This window comes from Lonchura striata, chromosome 7 (assembly GCF_050655825.1).
Source record: "Lonchura striata isolate lonStrDom1 chromosome 7, ASM5065582v1, whole genome shotgun sequence".
NCBI classification, from domain to species: Eukaryota; Metazoa; Chordata; class Aves; order Passeriformes; family Estrildidae; genus Lonchura; species Lonchura striata.
The window spans coordinates 21,173,076-21,196,324 of NC_140709.1; the positions used below are offsets into that span (position 1 = coordinate 21,173,076).

The following is a 23,249-nucleotide window of genomic DNA, read 5'->3' on the forward strand; positions in this document are numbered from 1 at the left end:
AGTTTAGAACATCCCTTGGTATTGGTTAGTTGGTGTCCCTGTCCTGGCTGTGTCTTCTCCCAGCCTCCCACAAACCCCAAACATCCTCAGCACTGGGGCAGTACAAAAGCAGAAAATGCCTTGGCTCTGTCTAAATTCTACTCAGCAATAACAAAAACATCACTATAGTATCAACTCTGTGTTTAGCACAACCCCAAAACAGAACCATGTACCAGCTACTGTGATGAAAATTAACTCTACCCCAGCTGAAACCAGCACAGTACTTGATTAAGAATGTGTATGAGCAGATGTTTACCACACCATGATTTTTATGATTTCATACATGAAATGTGCCTTACTGCCAAATACTGCTTTTCTCTCTAACAGCATGACAGGCAGATACCATGTTTGCCATGGCACTGTACATTTAGTTTCTTGGGAGCAAACTTGCATCACTGTATAATTAGACAGTCATATTTAAATGCACCTGCTGTGTCAATGACTTTTCTCCGTGTCTTGACATGTCAAATCTGAAATTAGCCTGTACTTTCTAGAAATGTCTTTAGTAAAGGATGAGGAGATAATTTTCCATAGGGTTAAATCCTGTGGGTGTTGGCACCTGAAACAGTGAACTTGTTCTCAGATGCACTGACCCACCTATACAGGCTTTATAGCCTCCAGTGGGACATGCATTCTTTTCTATACCAGCTCAACTTTAATGACCACAGGACAAAAACAGTGTTGAGTTCATACTGTCACAGCAAACACTGCAAATCCTCCACATGCAAGCATGCTCCCTTTACCTATCTGTTCTCTCATCCCTAACAAGCATGTTTGAAAACCAGACTGGACAGTAGGAGCAGAATGGAAATTCTGTTCTTACTGTTACCCATACTGTCCCATTTTGAGAAACAAGTGCAATGGTTTTAAAGTTGCACTATCAAAACAGAGGGAACATACATGTCAGAAAGTATGATCAGATGTGTTCTTCACAACTATCAGTCCAGATTAGGTTCAACACAGAAGAGCAAAACTTTAAAAATACTGCCAACATAATTTTTGTCCTAATAACAAAAGTAGTAATGACAAACAGTGGGAATTTATATTGATGCTGTCATCAATAACTCTGCTGGCAGAACCTCACCCAGCACATTTACTTACTTCACCTTTTGGTTTAACATATGTAACTACATATGGCATTCCTGAATTACATGAAGCTGAAAGTGCTGAGTGCTCCTAATTCCCACTGACTTCCTAGTGAAATGGAAATGATGCCTAGCACCTTGCAGGGTGAGAATGCAGCATTTTCCTATGTATACTTCTGTTCTTACCTTCCCTGTAGCAGAATCTTAAATGTGTATTCCAGATGGCTTTTGTTTCAAGCACCATTCCCCTCAAGCCCAACTGCTTATAAACGCCCTATAGATTACAATCTGGAGGCTGGGAATTTCTGCTTCAGTCTACAGCAAGGAAATATGTAGGCACTTTAATTTGCATACTGGTAGTTGAAATTTTATAACATAGACCTACTTAAGGTTGCACTATACTGAATAGAATTTGCAGATATTAGAAGTCACTGATTCAACTCAGTGTATTTATTACTAATTAGATTTCTTAAATTTCCCAGCAGTAACTATTTCACTAGCAAGGAAATAAACACACCAGAAAGATATAAGGCAATTTTCATGTCCTATCCGCTGCAAGAACTAGTCTAAAAATCAAGTACAAATGAAACCACCTGACTGCATTGGCTCACTTTCAACACGCCAGTCTCCCTGACTTTGCCAAAGAAATGTTCCAAGTCTCACACTGAGAATGACAGAATATATGACTCCAGTGGCCCATAAAAAGAAGCAGAGAAAATGTAAAGCTGGCAGACAATGTCATCTACTGGCAACAACTGTATGACTTTATAAATCTTTTCTGTTGTTTCTGCTCCAAAGGTGCAGCTTCAAGACCAGAAATATTTCTAACTGTACACATGCATTACAGTTAAAATATACTCTCATATATTTTATTTTACTAATGAAAATAAATGAACAGCTAATTTCACACCTGACATACAGGTATGACTCAACAGAAATCAATGAAACTGCATCATTTGAGGCAATAATAAATTTGACCCAGAGTTCTTATTTAATTTTAACTTATCAAGAGAATCCCAGAGCTAAAATTAGCTTACAGTAGAAGTCACATGGTAACATGAATAAATCTCTTCCCACTAGCTCTGTGAAGATGCCTCTGGCTGTGAACTACAGCCATCTGTGGGCAATAATCCTGTCTATCTACTAAATACCAGGCAAAGTCATAAATTATGTGAGACTGCACCGTACATTAGACTAAAGGAACAATGGCAGATGGCAGAAAGCCCATGAGGTCACTGCAGGGGTGAACAGAAGTGTGCAAAATGTAGCAAAGGAACGGCTGGGAAATGTAGGTACATAGTCTTCAAAATATTTGGCAAAGAATAAACAAACTATAAGCAAACTGTGAAATACAGGGTAAAGAATCATCCTGTCTGTGCTGCCATTTCGCAGCAATGGAAATGCATCCTTACCTTTACACTCTGACTAGGACAACTATTAAGTCTTGACCACTTAGAAGTGGAAAGGCATAAAGTCTGAAAAAGGTTTTGGAGAGAAATTACATTCAGGAATTATACAATGCTTCATGTATTTTTTCTACCTGAAAATTGAAAGCGGCACAAAATGAAGCAGGACAATGATGTAGATGGAAAATGCCTCTAGGAATAGCTATAAAATTCACCTGATTTTTGGAAGAGGTACTCTTTTGTGGTTTTCCTCCCAGGCACCACAGCCATCAAACTGTAATATGTAAAAATCAGATTCTGAAACTATTAGAAAGCCAGACAACAGCTAATTAAACTGACAAAGAACTTTAGATATTGAAATCTGGCTTCCTACCTTAAGTCTGTCTGTGGCTTTAAAATGGAAAATACCTTAGCATATGAAATTAAACATTTCTTTTGTGGCAAGCTAGCCTGATGCTTTGATTATTCTGGTAATTTTACTTACGAACTCCAGCCTGAGTCATATGCATTCACATAGGCAGTGTCACCTCTGGATACTGCAGATAAATATGCTGCTCAAAAAGGGCTATTTCAATCCCTGGAGGTCTTGCTGAAACACTTCCATTACTTGGTGCAGACAGAACTTCACCAAAAAAAGCAAGAACCCATTGTCATGGCCACCTGCATGTTACTAAGTAGTTGCAATGTTTGAACAGGATGTTCAATGTTTGAACAGGATTCATAGTGTCCAACTGAAACCAATTTAATTTTTCCTACAAAACACTACAATGTTATCAACTGAACAATTATGCTCTATATATCTTGCAAAATATGCATTAATGAAAGTGTTTTGATAATTTCTTAGGTCTACTATGAGATCAAGGAAATGGGCCACTTCTCATTTTAAGTGGTCTTTCTTCTGCTTCTTTCCCTTCTGCTTCTTTTACTTTTAAATTTCTCTCTGCCTATAAAGATTTTCTTTGCTAGTCTTTTGTTAGAGAAATTTTTTTCCCCCACTTAAGAACATGCAGACAAGTAGAGCTTAAAAACATTATTTTGAAAGTGATAAAACCCCTTTAAATTTTGCTCGCTCAATATTAACTTCCAATCACTTGGTTTATAACATATTGTTTCATTTACTGATTCTCAAAGAACAATGGTACATGCACCAATGGAAATTTAATCTTCATGATGCCTTCAGGATTATCTATGACTATTATAGTCAATACTGGCTGATTTTGTACAACACTGACTTCACACGTGCCTCCCTACAAAACAGTTCTATTTACACTTACTACATTAATTCAAAGACACTAGAGACTTCATAGACACTGTCTGATGTGTAAATGCCAAGATACTTCAGCATTAATATGTTTATCCCATGGATTCATCAAGCTCTGAGTTGATATTTATAAAAATTTGACAGTATTGTTCACACAGAACAGTGTTAAACACAAGATATTTTTTGCAGGATTGGGGGTTCATATACACTAAAGGCTTGCATAACTTCTGAAAATTCAGTGTCTTCTTTCCAACAGCACTTTAAAAAGCATTGTGAAATATCTGATAAAAATCAGATAAAATCTGATAAAAATCTCTTAAAATCCTTCTGGAAGATGGTAATACCAACACTGAAGATTGAAGAATGTGCTATTATTATTCTCCAAAAAAAGAAATAATACACTGGAGTTTTCAGCCTTTAAACAGTAAACAAAATGCACTGGAACATTCAAGCCAATTTCACTGGTTGGGAGAGTAATCACCACCCAGAAAATTAGGACAACATTTTCTGACTGAAACACAAATTACTGCACCACATTACAGAACTGAGCAATTACACTTTAGATCACACTTTACAAAATCTGAGACATTCATTAAAGGACAGGTGATGGTTTAAGGCAGTTCCGAATCTCCTCCTAGGGCACAGGGATCACGTGGTATTTTTAAGTCATCTGGAGACAGTAAAGAGAAATGTCGTATCCATCTGCCCCCTATTCACACCAGCCAGCAGGCAGAAACCAGTCCAAAGTACACACTGATATATATTAAAAGACATGGTCATGGCTGCTGCTGTGTCCTCCTACTTCTGAGGGAAAAAAGGAGGCAAAAATTTTCCAAGCAAAGCTTTGGAAACTCCCAGAGTTGAGACTTTTACGTTGAACAATGCATTAAGAATATCTGGGAGGGAAAATCCTGTGCTGGCAGATAGGAAGACTGGATGATCTACAATGGTCTGTTCCATTTTTAAATTCTATCATCAGATTTGTCCTCAAGTACAAACCCTCTAGGAGTTTCTTGGGGGCGGTGCATCCCTCCACAACCCCTACTGCGGGCTCTGGCTTAAAAGCCACAATAGAGTCCTTAGAATCTAACAACAAGAGCTATTCTAGGCGCTGGTTAGGAAAATGGGATTTAAAGGAAGTTTCTACTATTGTGCAAAATTAGGGCAAAAAATCTCCTTTCAGATAAGCAACAAAGTATATCAATTCCAACAGTTTGCTCTCCTGCTGTTGTATCCATCATAAAGAAAGAAGTCTTTCTGTGGTGAATAAAGGTGATCGTCTAATCAATTAAGATTTCATAGAAAATACGGAACAATTCATCTGTCTGCCCCACCCTCTTCCCAGGTTGAAACAGGACCTTTCCACTTTACTCTGCATGTCACTTTTGTTAAAATGACAGGCACCTCACAGAAAACACCAAACATACATGTAGAGAGAAGAATTCCCATTTTGAGATCCACCATACAAGTGATGGTTTTTGAGCTATGAATTTGAATGCTCTGTATTGGACAATTGCTTATATAGCATGGTATGTATCATTTTTGTATGTGTGGTTATTAATGTATTACAGTCTGATAAAGATTACACTTACTTTGATTACATCAATATTATTAAAGGTGTTTCTGAAACTGACATAAAGTGTACACTGCACAGAAGTAATACTAATACAGAAGTAATAGTAGCAATTCACTGACCTCATTATTGTCCATGACAGTTCACTGATTCAGGTGAATACAGTCAATATCTCCACTAAGCACAATTTATTTTGGGTCATCATGGATTGTGGCAGACTTAGGTTTTTTTACACTTGTTGAAAACAGTTTTTTTTGCACTATGTTGAAAACTTTCAGCTGAACTTTGGAAGTTCATTTCCTTTAGCAACAGCTATATAATATACTAGTCATTCATTTATCCTATTTTACTTGAAGATATCTTAGAGACTCCCAAATCCCCCAGTGAAGGATGAAGAAATACCAAATGTTCACCCTGGAATGTATTCAGAGTTTTAAGGCTAATGTAGCTTCAAAATGACATTAACTTCAAGTTGCTGTAGTTCTTATGCTGCAGCTTTAGCCTCTAATAACAAGGACAATGCCAGAGCATAGCTACATTTTCTTTTTATCTGGCTATAAGTTGGAAATAAGTTCCTGACTTCTGACCATTTCATATGCAGAAAATCTAAGCAGAAAAAGAAGCAATTAAAAATATAGAAGGTTAGCACTGAAATTGTAATACCTGAAATATATTCTAATAGAATTTCTGTGTTGCTAGTATTGATTTAAAAGAGCTTAGCATAACAAACAAAGGAGAAAAAATAATAAGAATGAAAAATTAAACAAAGCGTTGACTGCTGCCTATATGAAATGCAGAGAAAATGCATAGAGACAAAGAAGGAAAATATAGCCTCAAAAAATAAATTAGAAGACATTAAAATATCGATAACATTACACCTTATCTAATCTACAAAAAAATTCCCAAAACCCAAACCCAACAACAACCAAAAATCCCAACCAAAAGAATTTGCAAAATGTACCAATTTTACTCAACTTACCTGGAGTTCACATCTGCGATTCGTAGAACGTCTTGTTCTAACCCTTATGCTGCATATGCTTTTGAATAATTGAACTTAAACACACATTTTGTTTTAGGAAAATATTTCCCTTTAAAAGCCCAAGCAAACAAAGGAGGTACTTATGGAGTGTATTTGAAAAAAGAATTTCTTTTACCTGTCTTTTTCCCATTTCAGCATTTTGGGCATATGGTGTGATTCTTGAGGATGGTCCTGCACAGGGCCAGGAGCTGGACTCAATGATCCTTGTGGGTCTCTTCCAACTCAAGAGATTCTGTGATTCTGTGAAAGATAGTGTCACAGATGGCAGTGCTTCTAGTTGTAAGAAATTAGACTCACAAGCTTTTAAAATTAAAGATAAACAATAACTTGACACAAGACTATATTTTACAAACATCCCTAAGAAACCTGGTGTAAGAAATCACCAGATATATGTAAACAATTTCCCACCCCAACTAACTATTCTCGAATATTTAAGAGAAGGACTAAGACAAATAAGAATTATCTTCTTGGGAAAGTTTAAATTAGGCTACTTCAGATAGAGCTGATAATATAGAAGTGGAAATCCTCAAATGATCACTTTATTTCTCTAGACAGGGTTGGGCTAGCATTATATGACATTTTCAGATGTTTCTAACTTATATTATCATGAAGTGTGCAGTCCTGTCAAAGCAGTTTTTGCCCAATCCTGCACTTTGCAGCAATGTTCTTTTTATCCAAGAGATGAGCTAGAAGAGAATCTAGATGTTTTAAGCACACAGAAAGACAGAACTAAACTACCCTAATACTTATATCTTCCTGACATAAGACAGACATCTCTACTGCAATTTCAATAAAATATTATGATCTTAAAATATTGCACAGCCATGCACGCTAATAGGACTCAATGTAGTAAACACTATGCACCAGAGAGGTTCTGCAATCATACTGCGTGATCTGCTATAGCAGACCTGATGAATACCCTACGGAGATAAGCTTGGCTCCAGACCTCAGTTGATCCATAGAGCTCCTTCATCCTAGGCCAAATGAAAATCCACAGAAGCCACCATTAAATGCACCTCCATTTTTTTCCCCAGGAAGTACCTGCAAAATAAAATGTACCTTAGTGTTTCTATAACAGGAAGCATGAATAATCAAGACAGGATTGCAGAGAGAAGGGTAAGCTCTATGCCTAGTGAGGCACAGGCCTCATATGCCTTTCAGAGGTTGGAGGCATGAAACAGTGGTAATAAAGTAAAAAAGAGAAGAGGAAGCAGTCAATAGGTCAAGCAGTATGAAATCCCTACCATGCTGCAAATCTTCTTCTCTTTCCCCATCTGCTCTGTTAGTGGATTATCAGACACTAGGAGGTGTCTAGCACAGCCTTGTTCTGCAATTTGGCTTGGTATTTTGAGAATACACTTTTGAGAATGGTGTACCAAATGGATGATTAGCTGATCTACCTACTCATTTCTGGCTGCTGTTTTATTCACATTTGTAGCACTGGCTGTCTCTCAATACTTTTGACACTCTTCTTTGATTACTTCCCATCCCATTGAGAAGCTTGGGGAGCCAAGTCCAATTTGCCAAATACTTAGGATTCTCTAAAACTGATATAAAGTAATTAGAAACATTTGAGACTCTTCTAATTACCTTCATCATTGCAGTCACCGTGTGAAACAAAACAGTCATGTTGAGGAAGGCACAAAGGCATAACTAACCAGCACTGTAGAAAATGTTGAGCAGAAAGACCACTCACCAAATCACAGATGATTTACTATGTATTGATTTATAGCAATCATTACAGCAATACATGTAAATCGCATTAAAGTCTGTTTAGGGAGCTTAATGTGTTGAAAGATCTAAAGTGCTTTTATTTTACCAAAGAATGGACATTTGATGCCACTATTACTTGTTCTCAGGATAGGAAATTAATATGTCAAACCTTATTATGTGGATATTGTTACGAATTTCACTACATCTGTGAGAAAAGTAAGAGAAGGAAAAGTATCAGTCCAATATAATACTTGATTATACAGAAATTAAGTCAATTAATTGATGTGTACAGGGAGATGTCTTGCAACACACACTGTAAAAAAAAAAAAAAGGCAGAAAAAAACATTAGCAACTAAAAGGAAACAGTTCTGTGATCACTGATTTTATTTTGTCAACAGCATTGTCCTTTGATCACCAAGCTACTGTCAGCCTCCTCCTAGTCCATCTGATCATGTAGATAAATCACTTGCATACATCTTCATATCCTCTTGTGCCTGACACTAGGCAGCATTAGTTACAAATACACTGCCAATTTAAAAAGAATGAAGAAATACAGAAAAAGAATTTTAAATTCTCACATAGTTATTTCAAAAGCTTAATGTTTGACCACTCTTTTAATCAACAGGTACTTTATAAGCCTGGCCTGAATAATTCATTGACTAGACTAATGTGGCAAAAATCTACAAAGTATCGCATCTTGGGACAAAACCCAATAACAATGTTAAATAGTGACGAGACCGTTGGATTTTGTTTCATTTTTTAGGTGTTTCAGCTCAAATTCAGAACATCTTAAGCCTGTGGTTAAGGTTCCAGTGAATTCAAAGAATTCACAGCACGCGCCTAAAGTTCAGTAAATTTTTCCACTTTTTTTTTTTTCAAATTTAGTCAGACTGTTCAAAAAACCAAACAACAGAAGTACAATGCTGTTAGATTTTAGCAATTTATTTCAAGAATACCGGGCCAAGTTGCTGCATAAGTTAAGACAATAGCACATGCATTTCTAAAATGAAATTTCCTAAACTGTTTTCATTACCTAGATTGAAGTACAATCACCCAAAGCAACATAAGTAGAGAAATTACTTTTTAATTTCTCCATGAAAACATTATTTTTAAATCACAGTTCTAATTAACAATATTCTATCAAGTCAATTTTAATGTAATGACAGAACATACTAGTGGCTTTGGTGATTTAGTGTGTGACCTGCTGAAAAGTCAAGTAAGAAAAATCCTGGGGTGATGAGGTCCATCACTTTGAAGAAAGTGATCTTCAGCCTCCTTTACAAAGACCATCTCTTTCAGTCCCACTAATGCTTTTTTCTTGGAATCTACAAGAGAAGCAAAAATATATTTGCTAATTTCCTTTGGGGTAATGGCTTGGATCTGTAGGCAAGAGTAAATAAGTAGGTCAACTCAAATAATTCCAACTGTTAAAGCAGAAATCAAATTTGGGTATTAAAACTGGAAAGCCTGGTGTTGGCATTGAAACGTTATTATGTAATATTAAATTTCAGTCTTGTGCAAATCAGATATTAATATAGACAGTGATTTACATATAGGAAGTATATATACACACACCATCATATGCAACCTTTGTATGTATGTACAAACAGATATATATACATGCTACATTCTGTTTTAGAGAAAGAAGCAGAAAGGTCTACAATGACTTTTCTTACTGTTATGGCCAGTAAAGGCATTAGCCAGATGTTGAAACTCATAGGCATCAAACAGCAGTGATCATTATAGTCTTCAATCACCCCATTTAGAATTTACAATAAGCTAAGCAGAAAACCATTATTTCCACCTTCAATATAAAGTTTTCCTCTGGCTGAAAACAGAGTTCTGCAATGAACTGATGCACCATCTGTTCTAACTTCAGAACCCTTTTCCATGAAACTTCCAGAAAGGAGAACAAGCTATTGATGAGACCCTGTAATATAAGGACATCATTAGTGAGTGTCATAATAAGATTAAACTCCCTTGAGGCCACTCATCAAAACCTAGATTAAAAGAAAACCAAAAAAAAGAGAAAAAATTCTGACATTATAGTAACAAACCATAATATAAGACATAAAATTAAGAAACATTATGAATTAATCATACTTAGACAATTACAATCCATATGGCTAGTTAAACTCAATCTGCTACCTGTAGTGGCATAGTCTGGATGCTGTGTATTCAATGCCAGTGCATTTCTCCCAGGATGTAATTACTTAATTTTGTGAATGAGAAAATGATGTGTAAAAGCCAATGTTTCCATGGATTCAATGCCCCAAGTCAGATAAAATGTATGAATGCTTATCAAATCTCATTACACTTTTTTACCCTATTTCATCACACTCATATTACCTTTAGGTATGTAAGAACAGTGAATCACCTTCACAATCACTACTAAGGTTAATACAAGAAACAAACTGTGTTCAAAGCCTAATTTCTGCAAACAGGATTCCTAGGATTAAGATGATAACAAATGGCAAAAGATTGATTCAAGCAGTAGTTCTTGAGGTTTTTTTAATCACTTGAAGCACACACATCTGTATTCCAAGAGCAACCACTTTCTCCTTATCATTCCACTTATATTCAGACAGGAGATTTCAATCTCTCACAGAACTTGGCATTGAGATTCTGGTTCACTTTCCTCTGTTGTCATATACAGCATGTCACATCTGGCACTATACAGTTCGAAGATATGGGAAGTTGCAACTCCTCAAAAAAAGCCAAAACTAAACCAACAAAACACCAAACTGAGCCAGCTCTAATATTTTAGTCCTCTGTAGACTCTGTAAGGAATTTTAAGCTAAATGCTTGGTCCTTCCTCATACCAAGCTCTGGAACCCAACTTGCACTTATATTGCTCCAATACAATATTTGGAATATTCTCCTAAAACAGTTAATATCCAGCATAAGCAAATCAGCTAGACGATATAACAATATACTTCATCACTTTGGTTGTTCTCTGAACAGACCTGAATTTTTAAAAACATGAACATTTTAATTAATGACAGATACACATTTTAAAAAGGGAGTTATTGCATGGAAAAAGAATAATAGATACCTCAGGACTATCTCAAGATTTATTCCATTCAGTTATTCAGATCAGGTTTCTAGAAGGAGGAAGGACAGTATTCTTGTATCATAGAATCACATGCCTACCAGAGTACTGATTCTGGGGGGAGGAGGAAATATAATCTTTCCTTTACCCCATTAAACCATTATTAAAAACAGGTGGGACTAATGGACAACCACAAAAAGGAAACATTTTATGAAATTGTGAGGATTTACATACTCATAGGTCCAGAAATTATCATTTGCACTTTCCTATTTAAGTATCCACAAAGTAATATCAAAATCCAACAGAGGTCTATAAGCTCCAGGTTTACTTCAGTACTTTTGTTTCAAGAATAATAATCACAAGAGACATTTAATTGCTTTGAGACCCTGGCCACAGAAATCAAAATTACTTTGCATCTTTAAGTGAAAATACAAAAAAACATGTAATGACTGCTTGAAATAAACAGACATTTGTTAACCCCAGCATTTTATTACTCTGTATCTCAAGTCTGATGCAATCAGATACGAAGTTACATACAAAGCATTTCTGGTTCAGGATTCTTCTTTTGTTTCCGTTGGACAGGTACAAAGAAATGAAACATTTTCAATTTCCCAATCTCTGACTGGCAGGCCTTATTTAGAAAACATGTACTTTCTTTGAGCCCATAATTTCATTTATCTTCATTATTTCTGACATGGGGCACCTACTACACTGTGCAATTCCAGACAGATAATTTGGCTTCCTTCATAGTCAAATGATCAATCTATTTAAAAGTTACAGTGTGGTTTCATAAGCAAACTAATTCCAGAAGTGGCACAGAAGGCTTTAGAAAACAAATGGAGCTTTTCACTGTCAAAGAGCAAAGTCTGGGTCTTGGCAACTATGATCAGTAAATGTTTTTCTTGTCCAATAATATATATTTGATTAAAGAAACAAAAGGGCACTCTAGTCAGTCTCATGGAATTATTAATGCACATTTTGAATGGTTAAAATAATTCAGCTTTCAGCCACATGCTTTATAATACCTTTTTAGGAGCACTATAGTCACCATGAAATCCTGTACTTGTCATGACTTATTGCTTAATTAAAATAATGTAATCAAAAACCTCACAGAACAAATGTTGACTGAAAAAAATATGCTAATCTTACACATATCTACTATTCACATATTACTTTCAGCAGAATAAGTTGACTAATGTGTTAATAAAATGAAACATACCCAACTATCTTGTCAAATGCTATTTTTATCTCAGCATTTACATACATTTGTCATGAAGAGGATACATTCTGAGTAAAAGGAATAAACACTGTTATGATTAAAAATGTCTGACACGATGTTCTCATCTGAGCATCAGGCAATGCCACATGCATAGGAAACTTGCACTCATGCAGTCATAAAGCCAATGGCTTTGTATCAAAATCAAACTTACAGAGAATAAGACAGCTTTATTTAGTAATAAGTAAGTTCTTATTTAGTATCAAAATGCATCTGGTTAGATTTGTTCTGATTTTGGCCCTGAGCACTCAGATTAAAAATGTGACACAAAACTTGACCCAAGTATAGCCTGGTAGGATTGAATACTGCATTTTACTGAGACCAGAAGAATTTTTGTACAGAAGGAAGAAACTGAGAAGAATCTTCTCAATGTCCACAGCTACTTCAGAACTTTAACAGCGCCAGAAAGCAAGGAAGAAGACCCACTACCCTCACACTTGAGAGACATCCTTGACTCTGCACCAAGAAGGACTTAAAGTATTGCACTTACAAAAACAGAGAGTAAAAAAAAACAGGGAAGAACAGGAAGACTAGTAAAGAGAGGGACTGGAGAAGAGGTGCCAGTTCTCCCTTTGGAAAAGGCCAGGTAAATCTATATAATTATGCACCCAAGCCCTCTCAGAAAGGACAGTTCTTTTAGCAGCCTTCTCTCCTCTACTCTCTGAAGGTACTGGAAAGAGATAATCAAGACCTGAGATTATACGGGAGTGTACACTAATGACTTGCCTGCTTTCTCTCTTAGTGCTGCTGGAATTCAAGTACAATGCTCAGAGTATTTTTCACATTCTTGCTCCTGAATATGCTGGGAATACTCTATAGTGAATTTCTAATGAATACTGCCCTGCCCCCCAAATTCTTTAGTATACTTTTCTAGCAGCAACATTACCAAAAAGTTTTATTTTTTCCTCCAGCACCTATGTAGATAAAATAAAATGTGAAGAGATAGATTAACTTTCTCATCAGTCTCCTTGAATTTGCAGCTCTTCTGATGTCAACACTATTTCACACAAAAGTCTGAAATCATTATTGTATAAGCTCTGCAGGGAGAAAAGGAAATATGAACATGTGAGACAGAGTTGTACTGGCACCATTCTCTTACTGTGATGTTGATTGTGAGAATTTTTGCCTAATCCATAGATCAGTCAACACATCAGTGGCTTACTGTCAGTGGCAAATTAATAACATATCTATAAGCAATAGCAATGTTTTATAACAGTCTTTGGACTTAGACATTTTCAGACTTAAAAATGCACGGGAAACAAGTTAATGCTAGCAATAAACAAGATAAGATTAAGAAAACCCTATTAGTAGTTCACACATCAATAAATATTTTCTTGCTCGAGATTAAAAAACCATAAATGTTTCAGAATTTGATAAGCACATAAGACTGACTTTATACCAAGTAATTTTCAAAAAAGAAGAGCTATATGGTTTCCTAGAACCATGATTTAATAAAATGAGAAAGGTATTGAAATGGTAGTTTAGCATATAAACACAGGAAAATTTGTGGTAAATCTCTCTTGGTATAGTCAGAATAAAACCTCTAATAAACCAGCAATGCTTTACTATTTTATACCATCTTTCATTATGTATTTCAGGTACTTTTAGGGGAAGAAAATACCCAGGTTTTTTAAGTTAAAAAATTTGTCTCTGCCACACAATCTCATATAGCTTAAATTCTTAATAATTTTAGCTCCCTTACAGTCTCCTGTAGCCTGTTTTGCAATGCAATATGCCATTATATCTTAAAGTCTCAATTATCTCAGATCTATCTACCAAACTGCCTTCATGTCAGTTTCTTGACCTTCATCTCTAGCCTTTACCTGTTTCTTATTTGGAATACCTTAAGGCCCAGCTCTATAATCCATTAAAAAAAAAACCAAAAAGGCAGAGGAGAAGAGAGGGTTTTGGTATCCACCAAAAAAAGTTTTGATATTTTCTGGAAGACATTTTTCCTTTTTATTTTTTCCCTTTTTTTCCCCTGGATTTACTACTATAAAAACCTGCTATTTCTAATTCAGCAGTCTCCCTCAAAAATCAAAAAAAGGTTACTGTGCCATAGGATAACACAAAAATAAGCTTGAAAAATCACTTCATTGCTAATTTAACTTTATTCTTTGGCTAAACCCCATCCTGCAGTGTCTTAACTCAAAGTACCACAACGGAAAGTAAATCTACAGAGATGCAACTGAGTTCATAAAAGCATTCCTGTACTCCAGTTTGCCATAAACCTTTATAGATACTTCAAACTAGCAATAATAAAAGAGAAAAAGAGCCAGCCGCAGTGATGAGAGCCCAGAACAACAAGACAGACTTTTCTGTGGAGTATTTTAAACATAGTTCATTTGATTCACAAAGATTTCAGGAAACACTATTGGCACTTTTGTTGGTACACATGTTAGAAGGATAACCCTGTCAGTAGAAAAACTCCAATGCCACATCTCATCTTTTCTGATCAATGATAGACAAAGGGATATTTTTCCATTCACTGAGGTGAAAAGTGAGAAGTCCACCTTTCTAAAGAGGGCTCTGGTGTGTCTTTCAAGGGACTTATTTACTTTGGAAACAGGCTATTCTAGAGAGATTGGAAAGTAGCCTGCCTTTATGAGGCTAACCCCCATAGATCCACAAAGGCATAGAATCATAGAAACATATCAGTTGGAAAAGACCCTTAATGGATATTACATACAGTTTATTGGAATATGCTAGACAAGCAGACCTGAGCACAGGAGAGCATACAAGAGGAGAGACTAAATGGCACAAGAGCAATATCTTGTACAAACAAAAATAATTCAGGTACCAAAAATACTGGTAAAATCAATCACTGCCCTGCCCTAGAGAGAACACTTTGTTTTAAAAATCATTAGAATTAAAATCAGAATTAATTATGCAAAGTGCATCACTAGCAAAAAGAGAAGTACAGTGTTATATAAAATTCTGCCTGCAGATTTTTCTTTACATAATTTGGGAATGTATACTCTTAATTTATACATGCACTGTTGCTGATGAGATTTTGTATGCTTTCTTACTATGAATTGGGAGTTGCATTTCTTCTGAATTTAAGACAATGCAATAATTGATTTCCCTGTTTTACTGGTCTTGATGCAAGTCATGACAATATTAGAATTGCTTTGATAGGTGACAATTAACCTTGTTTTACTGTTTTCATTTCAAAAATTCTTGAACAAAATTAAACAATCATGTTGATGGTTGTTTATGGCTGTTATGTATTTTTCTTAGCAGAAGGGATTAACTGTTGTAAATTGTAAATTATGAAGTCTCACATCCATTTAATATAAATGCAAAGCAAATTTAAAAAGACAACATATAGTCACAGATAGAAGTTAGAGTGAATATTTATATGGTAGGTCTATCTTCTAGCACTTAGAAGTATACAGAGGCATAAGACTACTAAAAGAAGTGAGATTAAGACAGCAGTACCATGCTATTGTTCTGGGCTCCCCAGTATAAAAAAAGAGATGGAGTTATTGGATAGAGAAAATTCAGTGAAGTCACAATTTGTTATCCATCTGCTTGTTTCTGATGCTAATGAGACCTGGCCAGCTTACACCAGGTGTACTTCAGGGCTTTTTCTTGCTGTCGACTAAAGTTCTTCCTTCAGTTGATTTATAAAAGCCAAGGAATGTTCGTTAATGCCCACCTCTTGAAGATTTATATCTGTGAGTTATTCTGCCCAAATATTTTCTTCCTTTCTCCTGCTGACCACATCTGATCAACAAGATACTCAAGCATTTGCGGGGCCAATCTACTGACTCTAGAAGGTAAAAAACTATAACTGACTAAGTAAACTCAAGTGAGATCTGTTACATAAAACAATGTATGTAAAGAAAAAAAATACCTATTATGATCATCTTACCTTTTACTTTCACAAAAATTTTAAAGCATGGTATAACTTGGAAGCAGAGAACATCTCTTTCATGACTGTGAAATAGCAATATTTTTTCTCAGAGTGGTTTATGAACAAAAGTGCACTGCTACAGTCCAGTTATATTACTTCACTATCAAAGGATACCAAGCATGTGTTTCCTGAACACTGCTATCATAGGATTCACGTTACTTGTTACACTGAATAAATAAAATCAAGAGAAAACAAAACTTTAAACGGTCATACATATACAGCACATGGACTGTGTGCTTCTGTCTCACTTTTTTTGTTGCTTAGCTTGAGAAACAAAGCAAAAAAGGATAAAAGCTATCAAGATATGTCAACCTCTATGATGCAAAACATTTTTTTTCTGTAAAAGCCTACTCTTTCCTATTGTTATTTCAGATGATGAATTTGGAGTAACAATTATGACTGACATTTTACCAGTAGCAAACAGTAAAAAACACATAGTAGGAAGATTCTTTTCAGTTTCTTCTTTCTATATAAAAATTCTTCTGGTCTCAGTGAAATGCATTGTTCAACCCTACTGGGTTAGACTTGGTTCAAGCTTTGTGTCATATTTTTAATCTGACTGCTCAGGGGCAAATTTTCTTCAGAATTAGTCTAGTAAGACTGACTTCACACAAGTACAGTCAACATTCCTGAGATTTCCATAGAAAAATAATCTGATCAAATGAAAAATACTATGTCAGCCAAAATTGCATAATACATAATTTTTTTATCTACAACTTTCTGTACCTACTATGTCTGCAAGTTCCACCTGTGGGGGGAAAAAAAGCCAGACCAGAAACTACTACTGAAAGACAGAGAAGCACTAGGGAAGAGTGAGCAGCTGACATCTTTGATCTTCTTTGCTCATACACCCCAGCAGAAAACATGAAGGCTACCTGAGGAAAGCCTGACACACTCTGGTTATTTGAACCCAAAGAAAGCACAGCAGCTACTCACAGAGCAGGTTTCATTGCAAAATATATGGTTTCCTTAAAAAAAACCCAATAAATTACTTCAGTTGAATTTGGAAGACCTTCATTGATTTGGTTGGTTCTTGAGTTTTTTTGCCCTAAACTGTTATTTCCCAGAGTCAGGTATGTAAAACTGAACATAGACAATCAGAAGAGTGTAATTTTGATGGTAATGCTCCATGAGTAAATTCCATTATGCATATCTTTTCATTTGATGTTTCCATAATTCCATCCATAGTGCTGCTTCCCCAACTCTCCAACCACAAAATCAACCTACCCTGAAAGAAGCATATGGCAGCACTACCTCAAAAAATAAAGTAGGAGTTTCTTCTCTTTTCTTACCATATGTAAATGCTCTTGAAGAACACTTGTCTTTAAATTTTGCCTCACTAAATTTTTCTGGTCTCAATCAATGCAGATTTCTTCACTTCCTACCCAGTGATATTTTTCACCTGCTTGAAGAAATCACTTCGATTTATCAATCTCTCATCTTTCATCTACCGTGCAGCAGGCACCAGTGCTTCTCCTTGCTTGTCCTAAATCTCCCAGGCTCATTAGTCCTCCTCTCCGCCCTTGATCTTCATCTTCTTCAACTTTGTGATTGTCTTGCATGTGCTTTCTGATATCTGTGATTTTGTAAAAACCTTTTCCCTTAGCACTTCAGTACTTTTGCTTTCTTCTGTGACCATCTCTGCATGATCCTCTAACCCTGCAGTATTTCTTGTTATTGCTGTAAACTGCTCACCTTGTACTTTGCTTGCAGATCTCCCTCCATTGGCTACTGAGGAATCAGACTACTTCTTTTGTCCTTTCCTGATCAAGATGCTCTGTCTTTCCACCTTCCACTCCATGAGTCATCCTCCTTTTTTGTTCTTTTACACCTTTCCGACAGGTTGATCCCACAGCTTTACTAAGAGATATCAATTATCTCCCTCTTCCCATTTGGCGAAGTTTAAGTGACCAAATGCCCCTGCTTTTCTCATCCTTGCTGTTATCACGTGCAAGGAGGTTATTGTTCTTATATACAGAATTATATTTGGAGAGTGATAGCATTGCATTGAGCTGAAGAAACATGTTTCACAATTCCATGTTATATTTGTTCATGTTTTTAGGGTTGCAGTGCTTTAGAAACAGCTGCAGAATATGATTTTATTAGGTTGTTTGTACTGCCATCAAGAACAAGCCTTGCTGTAAGCTTTGAAGTTGGACATTTTTGCTTTACACACAGTCATGGTCAGCATAAGCACTATTGAGGTGACATTGCCCAGTCTGTATCTCAAGTAGTTTCAGCTCTTAACTCAGGACTAAAGTGATTAATCAATCTCCATGTCTCTCAATACCTTGACATCTTTCTTTAGAAAATAAGGGTTAACAATGGGATTTCTGAAAAACAAGCATTTATGCATATCAACCTGATGGGCTTCTAATTATTTTAATTTTTTAAAATTTTACAATAACGGGGGATATTTTATGGAACATAAACTCCCCTAACAAGATACAGAAAACATACAATAATTCAGTATTTCTGGCTAAAATATTTTCAGCGGAGCTATGTGAAGACACAAACAATAACAAGGACAACCATTCTCAGACAACCTCTTCTACCACCAATTGATGCCAACAAGAGACTTTGCATTGACCTGGATCAGGTCCCAGTTAGTTGGAAACAGTATGTGCATGCTCCAGCACTCAGGTGCTGAAATGGTTTGTTAGCAGAGCACATGGTTTTGATTAGTGGCCTAATGAACTAATGCCTTAAATCAACAGGAAATGCAGCATCTGGTCAGCACTTCATTGCTTCCTTAATCCCTTACTATTGCCTCCAGCTCTCTTATGCTACCTCAGTGCACATGAATGTTAAGGAAGTAGTTCTTTTAAAGAGAAAAAGAGTAGATATTAATATATTAGTTACTACAAGCAAGACACAGGAAAAGAAGTATTGCTGGTTCCAATATTCTATTGATCAATTTTCTGACAACTGAGACAAAAATCTTAAGCCTTCTCTAGTTTTCACCATCCAGTATTTTCTACAGCATGTTTTTTTTAATAACTGACCAGAGTTAATGATGTAAAACATATTTATTAATTCATAAACATATTTGTATCTAGTAGATATTGAATTACTTTATACTGATATTAACATACTATATTATATTGAGATATTTCTGTCTGTGGCAAATACTTTTACTTGGTTTTTACAAAATCCCTGATCCTTACCCAAAATTCTCATTAACAAGGATTCCGTATTTCCACACAGCTTGTCAGTTTGATTATTTAAGTACTTATTCAGTGTACCAAAGACCCTAATCACCCCTTCAAAGCATGTAGTTCTATATAAGGCCTCCAATGTCTGAAATACATAAGGATCATCATCATCATAATAGCATGGCAGCTGTGCTTCCTATAAGCCAGAAAAGTTGATCCTGTACACAACAGACACACCTCAGCTACTGTGTGCCATCTGCCTAGTTAGCGGTTAGGCAGCCACAGCAGATAGAAACAGCTGCTCCTGACAATATGAAAAACATCAGTACTTCCTTAAAGGCTTTGGCAATGTGGATAAACAATTTCAGTGAAAAGAATATTTTAAATTGCTGCAAATTTTCGATGCAACTGCTATTATGCATCACACCACAACAAAGTGATTATGCTCAGTAGAATGGATTTTGTTCAGCAACTGTAAGAGCGTTGAAGGATTTTTTTTGTTGTTTGTATTGATTTTGGCTTTGCTTTTTTTTCCTCAGTTTTACAGAATACCAGTTTAAAAGGCTAAAAGACCATTCTGTCCTGGACAAGGTTTCAGAGCACACTAAAAAAATTTACTGCAATTTTTTTCTATTTCATTCTTTCAAGTAAAAGAATTTTTACTTCCACAAGTTCACTGTGGTCTTCATCTTGAACTATTTATTTAGACCATTTATGTAAAGACTGGATTTGTGAGAAACCTAAATAGTGTGTATATTCTGCAAAAAAAATTATGACTTATAATAAAGCAAAATAATGATCTACTTACCATTGTGGGGATAGGAGGGTGTTTGGAAATGCAGAGAAACAATCCTTGATCTTGGCACCTATGCGTTGCTACAAGGTGGATTTTACAGTGACTAAGTGTTAAAATGCAAAAGATGCATAGAAAGATGACAGGCTATGGAGGATGGGTGAATACATGAGCACTACACAGACATACTTCATACCTACACAGTTTTTCTCTTCTCTTTTGTTACTCCTCATGAATAAACAGAAAAGCTCTAGGTGTCTGACTCTGGAATGAAGCTGCTTATTCAAACTGGGGGCTCTGTGCCCTCTTTGGAGGTCAGCTGGCTGAAGGCAGGAGGAGTGGAGAATAGAACAGCTCTCTCACACCTGCCTAACCATGCATAAGGGAGCAGACATTGCATGGTGCCTCTCATCACCTCCTTCCTGTCTGAGGGCTCACAGTCTGGATATGGAGTAGCAAATTACTATAAATAGGCACCAGCAGTGCAGAAGACAGGCATGGAAAGGGTTAGCAGTACAGACTGCACCACAGAAACTGATAGGAAAATAAAGCCTATTTATAGAAAGAAACCCCAAATCTATCTGGAAACAATTGCTGTCTTATATTTTGTATATATTAAACTTTCTGGCTATCTCAAATAAGTGTGAGATTTATATTAGTTGTGAAAAGATCAGTAATGGGAGGCAAATTAATGAGAAACCTGCTGTCACATTACAGCATACATTTTTAATGATGTTTTAAAATATTTGGACAAAATAGCTATATATTTTTAAATGTGAATTCTTTAACTGGTAAATGTAATTAGCTAACTCTAAAGCAAAAAACATAAAGGGACAAAAATTGATTTAATCAAAATATTCTGTCATTGCCACACATAAGCCACCAGAATATCTTTTCAACAAATGAAATTATTCTTTATTTTATGCTTTTAAAAATGCATTAGTGTAATTGCTCTGCAACAAATTACCTTCTGTGCTATAAGCGTGGCTACAACATCCCTCGCATGTACATCAATTGTGCATATTGTCATGATGTTCTGATGATCACCAGGGGTGAGTTCCCCTAACAGCATGTTTATAAGGGCATTCAGTTGAGCAATCTGCAAAATAATTATATTTCAATGGAGATATTACACTGTGGGGGAAAAAAACCTATTATATGTCAAGTGCTAAATGGAGCAGTTATAGAACCAAGACACATTTATTGGTGCTTTTAATCAAAGCAAATAACTTCTGCAAACTAATAATGGTATTGTTTTCTTACAATTTTAATTTTACTCCTGAATAACAAAAATACACTTTTCTACTGGTTCCCAGAACTTAATTTCAGAACAGATAAATACTAGTCTGATACTGCACTTGGAATGCTAGTCTGTAACTGCACACATGAGAAAGCTACTAGGTGTTTAAACATCACACAAACTGTAAAACTCTGCTTCCAAACCAGTCACAATACACTTCATGTTTACTACAGGAAATGCAGAGGGTGGGGAGGAGAGAAAAAACAACAACTCTCTGGGGCCTGGTTGTCTTGATCATGATGGCTTCTTTGTGCCAGAGGAACATGAAAAGCAGCAATCCTGAACAGCTTCCTTCATGGAAGGAAGGAGCATGCAGGCTGCTATGTAATTCCCCATCCTGATGGGAATGGTGACACTGAGGAGGTGGCCCAGAGTGCCTGTCTTCGTGGCCCTCAAAGCCATTGGCAGTCACTATGAATTAGATTTATTCCCAGGCATCTGGACATCTTAATTTAAAAAGTGATGTTTCTGAACAAAAACAATGAAGTATTTTAGGAATTTTTTTTGGGGGGTGGGGGGAGGGAAGGAGATGGGGACCCCAGAAACAGTCCTTCTGAATAATATTTGCTATGAAATAACAGTAAGCACATATATACTTTTCAAGTGGCTGCAAGACAAATCTTTCCAACAGAGCCTGCCAAAGATATTAAGGCACTGATTTTAAAAAGCTGGTTGGTGCAGAATCCCACCTTTGCAACCGGGGAACATTTGCACAGATTAAAGAAAACACATACATCCTTAGTAGATTATACAGTGGCAAGCAGTGTAATTGTTGCTAGAGATCACTAGATTTTAGCATTTAATCTGTGAAACCTTAGTGGTTTATAACATTTAGACTTACATCTTGGTTTAAAATAACCATTTTTATACATTTTGTGCATAACAGGTTTGCATACGTACTAGTGATTGCAGACTTTCAGATGATCTCCAACTGTTCTTCTATATCCTTGAAGATTTCAACATCTTCAGCATAGTCTATCTATCAAATCAATTGTTTTAACTGATTTCATAGTTTATTTTCACATGCTGCTGCAGTTTCAATTATTTTTTCTGCAAAAACGTTGCAGAGTTCCTTCTAAATTCACCATTATTCTACCTAATGTAAATATAGTTCTTCTAACATCTTAAAGAAGCAATTAATATGAAAATCATTACTAAGTGTGAATAACATCACAGACTTTGTCATGGTCCTTCCAAAGATCTTGCTAAATCTGTTTCCTGGCAAAATGCAAAACACACAGACCTGTAACCTGGGCAGGCCAGGTGACTACAGCACTCCAGAGGACAGAACAACCTCTATCCTAACCCCAGGCTCTGAGCTACACGAGTTACACTGTGAAAGACCTCAGTCCTGTAAAACACACTGTGATCTGCCTGCTCAGAACACAGGTTTGTTATGAATAAAACCTTTGGTGTTCTGCTCTTTTCACCTAGTCTCCTTTGACTAAAAAGCCCTACTTCACACCTTATGTGAATTTACAGAGACAGATGAAAATAACTCATTTTTTATGCTTGTCTTCAATTGTGCCTTTCTCTCCAAGCTCTAACAATAGGATACAAAAGCTTGTGAATCCAAGAGAAAGAATTTAATGGCAGTTTCCCTTAAATTGAACCCATAGAGTTCCCTCAAAGAAGAAA

The 23,249-nt window shown here is 36.0% G+C and overlaps 1 protein-coding gene across 1 annotated transcript in view; it reads right to left on the reverse strand.

Moving 5' to 3' along the window:
* The window catches only part of SP3 (Sp3 transcription factor), a 206,263-nt gene that overhangs the window by 92,395 nt on the left and 90,619 nt on the right, over nt 1-23,249 (reverse strand). Inside the window, exons 15-17 of the transcript XR_014956716.1 lie at nt 9,921-21,410; nt 7,350-9,441; nt 6,519-6,643 (exon numbers count right to left, since the gene is read on the reverse strand). The gene's annotated coding sequence lies outside the window, so the exon portion shown is untranslated. The remainder of the gene's footprint in view (nt 1-6,518; nt 6,644-7,349; nt 9,442-9,920; nt 21,411-23,249) is intronic.